This window comes from Oncorhynchus kisutch, linkage group LG4 (assembly GCF_002021735.2).
Source record: "Oncorhynchus kisutch isolate 150728-3 linkage group LG4, Okis_V2, whole genome shotgun sequence".
Classification (NCBI taxonomy): domain Eukaryota; kingdom Metazoa; phylum Chordata; class Actinopteri; order Salmoniformes; family Salmonidae; genus Oncorhynchus; species Oncorhynchus kisutch.
Window position 1 is genome coordinate 26,610,869 of NC_034177.2, and position 14,284 is coordinate 26,625,152.

The 14,284-nt window shown below is 40.7% G+C and overlaps 1 protein-coding gene across 1 annotated transcript in view; it reads left to right on the forward strand.

Moving 5' to 3' along the window:
• The first annotated feature begins 1,445 nt into the window (after positions 1-1,445).
• The window catches only part of LOC109888834 (CMP-N-acetylneuraminate-beta-galactosamide-alpha-2,3-sialyltransferase 2-like), a 39,687-nt gene continuing 26,848 nt past the window's right edge, over positions 1,446-14,284 (forward strand). Inside the window, exon 1 of the mRNA XM_031822712.1 lies at positions 1,446-1,987. The gene's annotated coding sequence lies outside the window, so the exon portion shown is untranslated. The remainder of the gene's footprint in view (positions 1,988-14,284) is intronic.

Sequence of the window (14,284 nt, forward strand, 5' to 3'; positions counted from 1 at the left end):
TGTGCAAAGCTGCACTCGCTGTCCTCTCCTTGCCACACTCAAATGCGGAGGTTGAACGGCTGTTCAGCCAAATGAGTGTGGTCAAGTCAAAGTTAAGAAATAGAATGTCACTGCGCACTCTCAACTCCATACTCCTGGTGCGGTATGGACTGAAGTGGCTGGTGATACCTGTTACCAGCATAAACTACCCAGTAAAGTTCTGCATCAGTTTGGCACCATAGCAGCATACAGCTTTAAAACTTCTTGCGGATCATTGGGACGCTAGCGTCCCATCTGGCCAACATCCGGTGACATTGCAGAGCGCAAAATTCTAATTAAATTACTATAAATATTTAACTTTCATGAAATCACAAGTGCAATACTTCAAGATGAAGCTTAACTTGTTGTTAATCCAGCTGCCGTGCCAGATTTTAAAAAGGCTTTACGGCAAATGCAAACCATGCGATTATCTGAGGACAGCACCCAGCACACAAATGCAAAAAAAATCATTTTCAACCAGGGAGTTGCGACACGGAAGTCAGAACTAGTGATATAATATATGCCTTACCTTTGAAGATCTTCTTCTGTTGGCACTCAACGGCCCCAGTTACATTACAAATTCTGTCCAAATCTACCAATTATATGCATATCCTAGCTTCTGGGCCTGAGTAGCAGGCAGTTTACTTTGGGCACGCTTTTCATCCAGACGTCAAAATACCGCCCCCTATCCCAAAGAAGTTAAGGCCACTCCGCCCTCTACTGCTGGTTCCAGCTCCGTGACAATGCAGTTGGACAGTGAAGATGGAGGATTTCCTTGCCAATCTATGATTCATCATATCTACAGTACGTATGCAAGGAGTGGACTTTCTGGAACTGGCGGAGATACACAGCTGATGGTGGCAGTGTGTACGAAAACAGTGGGAATATCTGGAGGAAACCATTGAGCAGGTAGCAAGCCAAGCAGCACAACAACCTGGAGAGAGCTGAAGAGAGATGCTTAGCACATACATCATTATTTGAGTTAAGTTGCTTGTTCAATAAGATAGCATATTTACCTTGTTATTAGCCTGTACTTGTAATTGTTGATCATTTAGGTACCATGTTAACTAACTACCAATACACTGCTTAAAACTATCATGTTCAGAATGTGTATGTTTACTAGTTAAAAAGAAAATAAATACAATGTAATTGTGCAATAATGTGTAATTGTTCAATAATTCAATGTGTTGTGTTTAAAAATAAAAATGTGATCATATAAAAATGTGTTGTGTTTATTACTTTTACAAATAAAAAAATATATAATAAACAAACAAATCTAAACTAACAAATGTCAAATCATATTTTTTGGTCAGTAAATTTGAGTAAGGTTATTATGTATTGTACGCAATGACGCAGTTTTACGTTATTACGCCACAGCGTCATTTAGCAACTTTTAGCAACTTTTAGCAACAAATCGACCTGCCTCTAGCAACTTCTCCTGAAAATTAGTTGGCAACACTGCGTGCATGACCAGTAGGACTACAAATCCCAAAGCCCTTTTAGCGCGTTTGAGGAATGCAGGGTGGGCTCATTTTTCCGGGGCTACCACCATGTATATACTACAGCCATCGGGGTTTCTAGCCATGACCGGTTTGAGCTGAGCTACGCGGTCCTTCCTCGCTTTTAACACTGCCCGACCTGTCGAATTTAAGTCCGTGAAACCGCCCTCAAATCTGTTTTATTTTGCCTAGGCTACATATCACAATATAGCCTCACATCTGGATTCTTCACAGCACAGGCTGAAACAGACATCATCTCTCACTCTGATGCATTGTTGCGTAAAGTAGAAATGCAGTTATATTCCGACAACCTGAGTGCACAGAGGCAAAAACACAGGCTAGATGTATAGGTAGATGCATAAAATAATTTAAATCATAATATACTTTTTTTGGGGGGAGGGGGGGACGCAGCACACGTAAAGGGATTGCTTTCGAGTTTTATACACTGGCGAAATCAGAAGATTTACAAGGTAAGACTCAAGAATATTGTTTAAATTACATTTTCATTAGACTATACACTAGGCTGTGTTGGGGATGAATAGCCTATATTTGTGAATGAATGACGAGATGTTGGGTATATAGGCTAGTCTATTTCTATTGAATGCATCTGTATTCCTGTATTCCTATTACTGTTTTTTTAAAAACATAGCAGATATGGCTGACTTGCTTAAACAAGTGTGTTTTCTACTGACAAATGAGATGTACAAACTATAAGGGGCAATCGGTAGTTTAAAGCGGATAAGGGGCAATCGGTAGTTTAGATTAAGACAGTAATGAGCGAGCTAGGACGGACGTAGTCAATATAACCATTTGTTCAGCACATTTGAAATGTATAGTGACAGAATTCAGAACATGGATCGTTCTTACAGTGTACAATGTACAACAAGTCAGAACCGTAGGAAAAATAAAGGGGGCATATAAGCAGACAATGAAAGCTCTGTAATCAAAAACCGGTTATAGGCTACATGAGCATCACCAAGTCATAACAGTAGGTGAAATTAAGAGGTGAAAATAGACCAAATTATTAGGGTGAGGCACATGGGCTTACTACACAACATACACTTAGTATTACTTTCTTAGCTACAGTAGACTAATCTCCCTGGCAGATTACATCATTTATGCAGCAACATACAATACATTTTTGGACCTTGTTGTGCTTTGCTCACTTGAACAGGAAGGTGGTGTGGTGGTCCTTCATGGGCAAATTTTGTCATCAAACTTTGTCATCAAAGTTTGCCATTCTCTGCATTTATGGTGCTTTCAAGACAACTGGGAACTTGGGGAAGAAAAAGGTTGAATCATGATGGTGTGAGTGATCTTCAGGTCGTAGTTTTAGAAAGAGGCCCGAGTCCCGAATTTACAATTCCGAGTTGTATTGAAAGTTCAAAATGTATTTTCCCAGTCATAGCTCGTTTTTCCTGAGTTCCTAGTTGTCTTGAACTCACTAAAGTCAGATTTTGCAGTTGCAAGATAAGTTGTTTTGAGCGTGGCACAAATCATGCTTTGACAGCATGGCCAATGTTGAATGTTTATAATTTTAAACTAGGAAAAGATACCCTTAATCTTAGACTTGGGACCACACAGCCACTCCACTGAATAGCAAGCTAATGGTTGCTTTGCAATGTTTGCAGTTAGCCACTGATTCCTTCCAAACCACTCATTGTTGAATTTCAATTTCCAACTTGTTGTGTAATGTTTATGTCCAATCGCCGATGAGCACCGAAATGTTTAATCTATAATTTCTCTTAATTATTTATCTTCGTATGGCAAGGATTAAAAAGGATTTGCCAGTAGATTGTCAACTTGATACTTGATGACTGCTAGCTAAGATTTTGTAAGTATGATGTTGACATGATGAGTCCAATCAAAGCTACTGTAGATATAATGTGATTTGATGTCATTTTATCTGTGGCCAATGACCTTGAGTCTTCTTGGATGGGCACTTCTAATGTAACTATGGTAGTACCCAAGGGGCATTAATTTTCTAGCTCTACCCTTAGACTTGGCGGTGACGTGGTGTCCCCATGAGTGACAGAACACTGAGCCAATCACGGTGCAACACTCCGTATTTTCTGCTGGCTTGCATTTTAGAGCTGCCTTACTCAAGAAAACAAAAAAGAGACCATGTTTGTATGCGGCTTTATTAACTCAATGATATACAGTGGGGCAAAAAAGTATTTAGTCAGCCACCAATTGTGCAAGTTCTCCCACTTAAAAAGATGAGAGGCCTGTAATTTTCATCATAGGTACACTTCAACTATGACAGACAAAATGGAGAGGAAAAAATCCAGAAAATCACATTGTAGGATTTTTCATGAATTTATTTTCAAATTATGGTGGAAAATAAGTATTTGGTCAATAACAAAAGTTTATCTCAATACTTTGTTATATACCCTTTGTTGGCAATGACAGAGGTCAAACGTTTTCTGTAAGTCTTCACAAGGTTTTCACACACTGTTGCTGGTATTTTGGCCCATTCCTCCATGCAGATCTCCTCTAGAGCAGTGATGTTTTGGGGCTGTTGCTGGGCAACACGGACTTTCAACTCCCTCCAAAGATTTTCTATGGGGTTGAGATCTGGAGACTGGCTAAGCCACTCCAGGACCTTGAAATGCTTCTTACGAAGCCACTCCTTCGTTGCCCTGGCGGTGTTTTTGGGATCATTGTCATGCCGAAAGACCCAGCCAGATTTCATCTTCAATGCCCTTGCTGATGGAAGGAGGTTTTCACTCAAAATCTCACGATACATGGCCCCATTCATTCTTTCCTTTACACGGATCAGTCGTCCTGGTCCCTTTGCAGAAAAACAGCCCCAAAGCATGATGTTTCCACCCCCATGCTTCACAGTGCAGCGGCAGGGTAGCCTAGTGGTTAGAGCGTTGGACTAGTAGCCGGAAGGTTGCAAGTTCAGATCCCGGAGCTGACAAGGTACAAATCTGTCGTTCTGCCCCTGAACAGGCAGTTAACCCACTGTTCCTAGGCCGTCATTGAAAATAAGCATTTGTTCTTAACTGACTTGCCTAGTTAAATAAAGGTTAAAAAAATAAATAATTTAAAGTAGGTATGGTGTTCTTTGGATGCAACTCAGCATTCTTTGTCCTTCAAACACGACGAGTTGAGTTTTTACCAAAAAATTATATTTTTGTTTCATCTGACCATATGACATTCTCCCAATCTTCTTCTGGATCATCCAAATGCTCTCTAGCAAACTTCAGACGGGCCTGGACATGTACTGGCTTAAGCGGGGGGACACGTCTGGCACTGCAGGATTTGAGTCCCTGGCGGCGTAGTGTGTTACTGATGGTAGGCTTTGTTAAGAGGCCAAGAGGTGATGGTTTGGAACAACCTATTTAGGTCCTTCAATTGAACACTAGAAGCTTAATAGCTAACGGGCAGGAGTTTAAGAAGTTTGTATATGATATGGATGTAGCACCAGATGTAGTGTGTGTACAAGAGACATGGCTCAAACCTCAACTGAAGTTTGTGAATCTGGGATTCAGTTTGGTACGGTGTGATAGAATTGGAGGGGTCAGGTGGGGCTTGTTCTACTTTTGTTTAAGAGGGGGTGGAATACAGTGTATTGGAGATAGAAATATGTTGGAATAGAGGTAACATTGTTATAGTTATTTTCTATAACCCCTCCAAACGTCTCATGTAAGCACAGTTAGACGGGATTGATAGGATGTGTAGGGGTAGGAAGGTAATATGGTGTGGTGATTTTAATGCCCATAATGAAATCTGGGGAAGTAAATATAAAGAACAATGGAAGTATAGTTGAAGGATTTATGGATAACAGGGGATTAGTATGTGTTAATGATGGGAGGGGGACAGAGTCATGCTTGGACTTGACATTGGTATCTGCAGTGGTGGCAGGGAGGTGTGAATGGGAAGAGAAACCACGGTAGGGAGTGATCATTTTCAAGTTCAATGTAAGGCCAATGTGGATGTTTGTATGCAGAGTAGAGGCAATAACATGAGATGTTGCTTTGAGAAGGCTAACTTGAAGATGTTCAAATACAAAATGTATCAATGAAGGGATCTGTGGATGAGTGCGCTGAGGCAGTAAAGTCTATAATTATATCGGATGCAGAATTGACCGTTCCAGTGTGTTCGGGGGGAGGAAGATGGCGGGTGGTGCCATGGTGGACAGATGAGTTCTCAAAGGTGGTGCAGGAAAGGGATACGCAGTAGCTCTACGGGTACTTAAGAATGGCTTATCAGAAAGGAATCTCATGGAGTATCAAAGAAAGAGAGTGATGGCGAGAAGAATGATTTAAGACCGCGAAAAGGGAGGCATAGAGGGAATCTGCACCGAAATTGGTGCAGTTTGGAAAATGTTTTTTTAAATAATTGGAAAGGGTAAAAATGCTGGAATTCCCATGTTGGTAGTGTCATGGAATATCACCACTAAAGACTCAAAGTCAAAGTACTGCTACACAAACAAGTCATATAAGCATGGTTTGTTCCTGTGTGTGACTGATTTATACCACACAAGGCTTCTTACTTTGGAACTGAGACATTGTGTCACTAGTTCTAATTCCCAGAGCAATGTTCTGGGTGTACTGCCAAATTGCTTATGAGTGATAACGTGGTTTACTCCTTTGTGCAGTCAATCCGTTACTCGCATGAATCCAACCAAGACAGGTTATTATAAAACAGCATTGTGCTAAACAGAATTATATGCACACAAAGAAATGTCCATCACACTCCCTCCTTTTATCACTCTGTGATAACTATTGTACATTTTTAAGGTAAGCATTAGATTATGGCTTAAACTATCAAAGGAGGTTCTATTAAAATACTTCTAATAAAAGTCAGCGGAATCAACACAAAACCAGACACTATCCTTTCAAACCCTTAATTCTGTAAGGTAACTGATCCTTATTCCATAGCTCTTACACTTGTAAAACAATTGCAGTAGAATGGTTTAACTTAAGACCTTCACTACAGTTACACATGTGCTTCATTACACAATTTAATTTATGGCAATACTGTCATCATATGCAGGGGAGAGAACATGGTTATACTTTTTAAGGCCTTCAGTGAGTTACTTATGGTCCTCATTATCTTCATCATTCTCATCAGCAAATGGCAATTATTTTAGCCCAATCAAACGAACAGTTTCCCCTGCAGTGGCAGGGGTGAACATGATAGTTGCTGAGACCCGTGAAGAGCACAGAGCCTTAGAACAGTGTTATCACACACACAAGGACAAATATTCCCAATATAGCCCATTTTGCAAGGTTCACAGACCATGATCCAAACATAGTTAACAGCTAAGCTGTCACCTCGCACTTATTATCTTCATTGTCAGAGTGGCTTCTAGAAGTTTCTGCAATGTAATCTTTGAGGGTCTGCCCATCTGCAAATCATGAACTGTCAGTGAGCAATTTGATTCTCCATCAGAGTCCATTGTACAATTGCACACATTTTCACCTAGGTAGACAGACCCATTACCCTGTATACACCAGGCTGCAGTCAGTGAGCTTTCTATTGGGATGGTTGGGAGACAAGGTCTCACAAGGTCTTCTATAACCACAGTTGAAGTCAGAAGTTTACATACACTTAGTCATTAAAACTCATATTTTCAACCACACCACAAATTTCTTGTTAATAAACTATAGTTTTGTCAAGTCGGTTAGGATATCTACTTTGTGCATGACACAAGTAATTTTCCCAACAATTGTTTACAGACAGATTATTTCACTTATAATTCACTGTATCACAATTCCAGTGGGTCAGAAGTTTACATACACTAAGTTGACTGTGCTTTTAAACAGCTTGGAAAATTCCAGAAAATTATGTCATGGCTTTAGAATCTTCTGACAGGCTAATTGACATCATTTGAGTCAATTGGAGGTGTACCAGTGGATATATTTCAAGGCATACCTTCAAGGCCTAACTCAGCGCCTCTTTGCTTGACATCATGGGAAAATCCACCATCTGTGCTGTGGAAAGGAATGAGTTCATATTGTCTTTGAAATCTAGTTTTCCTCTCGCAACCTTACCTGCTTCTTCTGGGCCTCTAATGTGGGCCTGCATTGGTCCTGTTGGCTGGGGACGGTCCCTGGATACGCCTAGATCATTACTGGCCAGCAGGAGGCAGACAACGGTCCCTACTATCACGGTGAGACCAATCCAGAAGCAGGTCCTTTTGCATTCACCAATGTTCCTTGCCATTCTGATTTCTTGGTTCTGTTCAGTGGGATGCGTGTATCCATGTATCTCATTCTGATACCTTGACTGCAAAGGATGTGGTCAGGAGCACCTGGTATGGTCCCTTCCACCTGAAGTCTTTCCAACTTTTTCTTCAAAGATCCTTTACCACAATGAAAGGTTGTGGTGAGCAACACCTGTAATGTTCAGCAAAGAAGCCTTCACCCGTGGGAAGAGAGTCTTAAGAACACTGTTAAGTGATATACACAATATATCACCATGTCTTCATCCATTCCCTGAAGGGTTAACCTATTCTGAGGGAAAGGAGTGTTAGTCATTCTCATGAGGCATCCAGTTAGTACCTTGAGTGGGGAGAGACCAGTCACAGTGTGGCACCTACCTCTAATGCTCATCAGTGCCAACGAGAGTGCTCTTACCCAGGTCAGACTTGGAATGGTCTCTTGCAGGTGTGCTTTGGTCACAGTAGACTCTGTGGCTCTTCGATACAGGAACACCTCGACCCACTTGGAAAACATATCAACAATTGATAGACAATATGTGTTCCTTCATGTGGAGTTAATTCAATGAAGTCCATCATCAAATGCTCAAAAGGTCCCTCTGGCCTTTGGCGGGACACTGGTGTTATAAAAATACCACGTCCTAAATTGTTAGTCATACAGTACCGAGCTACTCCTAATACATCATGTATTGTTTTGTGATGGGTTTCGGCAATGCCTTTATTGAATCTTATCTGTCTTTTGAACTCCCTGGTTGAAAATGATTTTTTTTGCATTTGTGTGCTGGGCGCTGTCCTCAGATAATCGCATGGTTTGCTTTTGCCGTAAAGCCTTTTTAAAATCTGGCACGGCAGCTGGATTAACAACAAGTTAAGCTTAATCTTGAAGTATTGCACTTGTGATTTCATGAAAGTTAAATATTTATAGTAATTCAATTTGAATTTTGCGCTCTGCAATGTCACCGGATGTTGGCCAGATGGGACGCTAGCGTCCCAATGATCCACAAGAAGTTTTAAAGCTGTATGCTGCTATGGTGCCAAGTCAGTTAAGAACAAATTCTTATTTACAATGACGGCCTACCCCGGCCAAACCCGAACAATGCTGGGCCAATTGTGCGCCGCCCTACGGGACTCCCAATCACAGCCAAATGTGAGTCAATCCTGGATTCTAACCAGGGACTGTAGTGTCACCTCTTGCACTGAGATACAGTGCCTTAGATCGCTGCACCACTCGGGAGCCCATACTTGCTTCACCATTAATCCTTTCACTGTTCTGTCCTTCCATACCGTCCGCTTCTCTTTCCCTTTTTGAAAATCATCCCATTTAACTTTTATTTTCTTGTGTCTCTTCTCTGCCTCTTCCAGCTTTTCTCTAACTTTTCCAAGTCTCTCTGTACGGAGCATCCCATCTGAAGGGGATGCTCCATTTGTCCATTTAGTCCATTTCTCTGTTTGGTTTCCAAATTTCTGACTCATAATTTTCACAAGGGGCCCAAGGTTTAGAGCGACCTGTATTTTCATTCTTAGTACAACATGTCTCAATTTTCTCGCTTAGTTCCCTATCTTGAAAAAGACACTAACACTTTAACTATAATCAGCATTACTGTAAAATACAGTTGTACCTCCCTAAAAAAAACAGCATTATTGGTCCATATCAATATTACAGTTTGTGTTTCTGTAGTTACTCTTACTTTTATAATACAGGGGTTTGTTTAGATATACGTTTCTCCCATTCTTCTCTGCAGATCCTCTCAAGCTCTGTCAGGTTGGATGGGGACAGTCGCTGCACAGCTATTTTCAGTTCAATCGAGTTCAAGTCCGGGCTTTGATTGGGCTGCTCAGGGACATTCAGAGACTTGTCCGGAAGCCACTCCTGCGTTGTCTTGGCTGCGTGCTTAGGGTCCTTGCCAAGACAATGCAGGAGTGACATCCGGACAATTCTCTGAATGTCGTTGAGTGGCCCAGCCAGAGCCCAGACTTGAACCCGGTCGAACATCTCTGGAGACATCTGAAAATAGCTGAGCAGCGACGCTCCCCATCCAACCTTACAGAGCTCTTTAGCTCTTGGAGTCCCATGCAGGAAAAGTTAGACTAGAATAGCTTCTGGACATTATAGAATTATTTTAGTGTTTCTTATACCAATAGACTATTCGAAGAGGAACGCAAGCTCTTATTTGCTGAATATTATTAACTATAGCAGCCAGTAGAACTCACAGGTAGTTTGAAAGAAGGGCAAATGCGTGAAGGCGGTAGGCTATAGCAGTTATTTATTCAGACCCATAACCATTCAATCTTCATGAAGAGAAGTGAAAGCCTTCTGCATGTAATTCTAGACCTATATTATTCAAGGATGTCATTAGAATTATGAAGATAAGGACAACGAAACTGATTTAATTTAACTGATGGAGCAACAATAGAGAGAGAAAGAGGAGGTAGGCTATAAAAACATTAGAGGAAATATTATGAAAGGTACATATGCCTCAGCCTACTAATTAATTCTAAAATCAAATGCGCTATACTTGTAACTTTGTAGGCCGCATGTGCTGCACCAGAATCTCATGTTCTCTCCCTGCTTTATCATGTTTGAACGGTGTGCCAAATTCTAGTCCATATAATACAATACAGTAATACAGTTCACACTCAAAAAGATGAGCCTACTGGAGCTATTTTAATTTATTTACCCAAGAGAGCATATAGCTAGCTGCATCTATGGTCTTTTATGTTTTTCTCTCATGCGTAATGTGCAGTGGCCTATATCATATAGCTATTAATTGGATAACGGCAAAAATCATTTGGCCTTTTTTGGGCTTGGGCTCATGAAATGTCTATTGTAGGGCTAATGAAATGTCTTTAATGTATGGCTCATGAAACGTCTTTAATGTAGGGCTCATTAAATGTCTTTATTGTAAGGCTCATGAAATGTATGTCTCATCAGGCTCAGGTTGCATCAGGCATGAATTTTCGAGCAAAGCTCTAATCAAATCCAGCCTATTTAAATGCTTTTGAATAACACTTCCGGTTTTGGTGGGAAATACCGGGTTACCCAGGAGAAAAGTGCTTTATTCTCTAATATTTGTTAGATACCTGGAAAATATTCAACCCTAGTCAGAACCTAGGCATCCTGCTCAATGGACCAGATTGTCTAAAAGACTGGCTATATTTGCCATACCCTGTTTACTTTGGACACCGTTTCATGTAGTCTTATACTCCATCAAATAATGTTTACAACAAACAGTTATGTTGTAATTAGCACACAAACACACACTAAAAACACATAGTATCAGTAAGCTGTGTGAATGAATTTACACTGAACAAAAATATAAACACAACAATTTCAAAGATTGTACTTCATATTAGTTATAGTTCATATAAGGAAATCAGTTCAATTGAAATAAATTCATTAGACCCTAATCTATGTATATCACATGACTGGGAATACAGATATGCATCGGTTGGTCACAGATACCTTTAAAAAAGAAAGTAGGGGCGTGGATCAGAAAACCAGTCTATCTGGTGTGACCACCATTTGCCTCACGCAGCGCGACACTTCTCCTTCGCATATAGTTGATCAGGCTCTTTGTGGCCTGTGGAATGTTGTCCCACCCCTCTTCAATGGCTGTGCAACTTGGATATTGGCGGGAACTGGAACACACTGTCGTATACGTCGATCCAGAGCATCCCAGACTTGCTTAATGGGTGACATGTCTGGTGAGTATACAGGCCATGCAAGAACTGGGACATTTTTCAGCTTCCAGGAATTGTGTACAGATCCTTGCGACATGGAGCAGTGCATTATCATGCTGAAGCATGAGATGATGGCGGTGGATGAATGGCACGACAATGGGCCTCAGGATCTCGTCAAGGTATCTCTGTGCATTCAAATTGCCATCAGTAAAATGCAATTGTGTTTGTTGTTAGTATCTTATGCCTGCCCATATCATAACCCCACCGCCACAATGAGGCACTCTATTCACAACGTTGACATCAGCAAACCGCTCGCGCACACAACGCCATACACGCTGTCTGCGATTACGCTGGAGAAGTGCATTTTTCACGGGTCAGTGGCCATCGAAATTGAGAATTTGCCCACTGTTGTCGGTTACAACTCCGGACTGCAGTCAGGTCAAGACTCTGGTGAGGATGACGAGCAAGCAGATGAGCTTCTCTGAGACGGTTTCTGACAGCTTTTGCAGAAATTCTTTGGTTGTGCAAACCTACAATTTCATCAGTTGTCCGGGGGACTAGATTCAGACAATCCTGCCGGTGAAGAAGCCAGATGTAGAGGTCCTTGGCTGGTGTGGTTATACGTGGTCTGCGGTTGTGAGGCCAGCTGGACATACTGCCAAATTCTCTAAACGTGGCTTATGGTAGAGAAATTAACATTAAATTCTCTGGCAACAGCTCTGGTGGACATTTCTGCAGTCAGCATGCCAACTGTGTTGTGTGACAGAACTGCACATTTTAGAGTGGCCCTGTGTAATGATCATGCTGTTTAATCAGCTAATCAGCTTCCTGATATGCCACACCTGTCAGGTGGATGGATTATTTTGGAGTTGCAGGTAGCCTAGTGGTTAGAGCATTGGGCTAGTAACTGAAAGGTTGCTGGATCGAATCCCTGAGCTGACAAGGTAAAACTCTGTTGTTCTGTCCCTGCACAAGGAAGTTAACCCACTGTTCCACGTTAGGCCGTCATTGTAAATAAGAATTTGTTCTTAACTGACTTGCCTAGTTAAATAAAATAAAGGAAAGGAGAAAGGAGCAAAGGAGAAATGCTCACTAACAGGGATGTAAACCAAATTTGAGCTAAATAAGCTTTTGTGATTTTGTAACATTTCTGGAATCTTGTATTTCACTTCATGAAACATGGGACTAACACTTTACATGTTGTGTTTATATTAGAGGTCGACCGATTATGATTTTTCAACTCCGATACCGGTACTGATTGTTGCAGGACCAAAAAAAGCCGATACCGATTAATCGGACGATTTTTATATATATATTTGCAATAATGACAATTACAACAATACTGAATGAACACTTTTATTTTAACTTAATACATCAATAAAATCTATTTAGTCTCAAATAAATAATGAAACATGTTCAATTTGGTTTAAATTATGCAAAAACAAAGTGTTGGAGAAGAAAGTAAAAGTAAAAAAGCTTTCAGTTCCTCACTCAGAACATGAGAACATATGAAAGCTGGAGGTTCCTTTTTAACACGAATCTTCAATATTCCCAGTTAAGAAGTTTTAGATTGTAGTTATTATAGGAATTATAGGACTATTTCTCTATACCATTTGTATTTCATATACCTTTGACTATTGGATGTTCTTATAGGCACTATAGTATTACCAGCCTAATCTCGAGAGTTGATAGGCTTGAAGTCATAAACAGCGCAATGCTTGAAGCACCGGGAAGAGGTGCTGGCAAATGGAGGAAAGTGCTGTTTGAATTAATGCTTACGAGCCTGCTGCTGCCTACCACTGCTCAGACTGCTCTATCAAATATCAAATCATAGACCTAATTATAATATAACACACAGAAATACGCGCCTTAGGTCATTATATGGTCAAATCTGGAAACTATTATTTCGAAAACAAAACGTTTATTCTTTCAGTGAAATACGGAGGCAATAACTAAATATGCAGGTTTAAAATATATACATGTGTATTGATTTTAAGAAAGGCATTGATGTTTATGGTTACATACACATTGGTGCAACGGCAGTGCTTTTTTCGCGAATACGCTTGTTAAATCAACACCCGTTTGGCGAAGTAGGCTGTGATTCGATGGTAAATTAACCGCATTGATTATATGCAATGCAGGATAAGCTAGATAAACTAGTAATATCATCAAAGCTGTGTAGTTAACTAGTGATTATGTTAAGATCGATTTAATGCTAGCTAGCAACTTACCTTGGCTCTTGCTGCACTTGCGTAAAAGGTGGTCAGCCTGCCACGCAGTCTCCTTGTGAAGTGCAATGTAATCGGCCATAATCGGTCTCCAAAATGCCGATTACCGATTGTTATGAACTTGAAATCGACCCTAATTAATCGGCCGTTCCGATTAATCGGTCAACCTCTAGTTTATATTTTTGTTCAGTGTATTATTGAGATGTTGATTTCACCTAACATGCATTTGCTTCAGCCTAATTAATAAACTCTACTCTCACTGATATGAATTGTGATTATGTGACTGACAGAATGTAGGAGTCATTCTGCCCATGGTTTGTTGGAATAGATTGGATAAGAGACTCAATGAGTCAGTTTGAGTCTGTCCTCATTCACCAATATAGTGCTGAGGTCTCGGCGCAAATTCAATGTCCTGTTTTGGGACTATAATGTCGGTGGCAATGCTGGGTAATAGTGGCGAGGCGGCAGGTAGCCTAGTTTTTAAAAGCATTGTTCCAGTAACCAAATGGTCGCTGGTTTGAATCCCCGAGCCATTCTACCTTTGAGCAATGCAGTTTAACAACAACTGTTCCCCAGGCGCTAATTGATGCAGCCCCCCGGATCTATAAAGCATCCAGCTGTCTTAAAGGACTACTAACTGTGTAACCATGTATAAACCTTGTTTATACAAAATGACACAATTT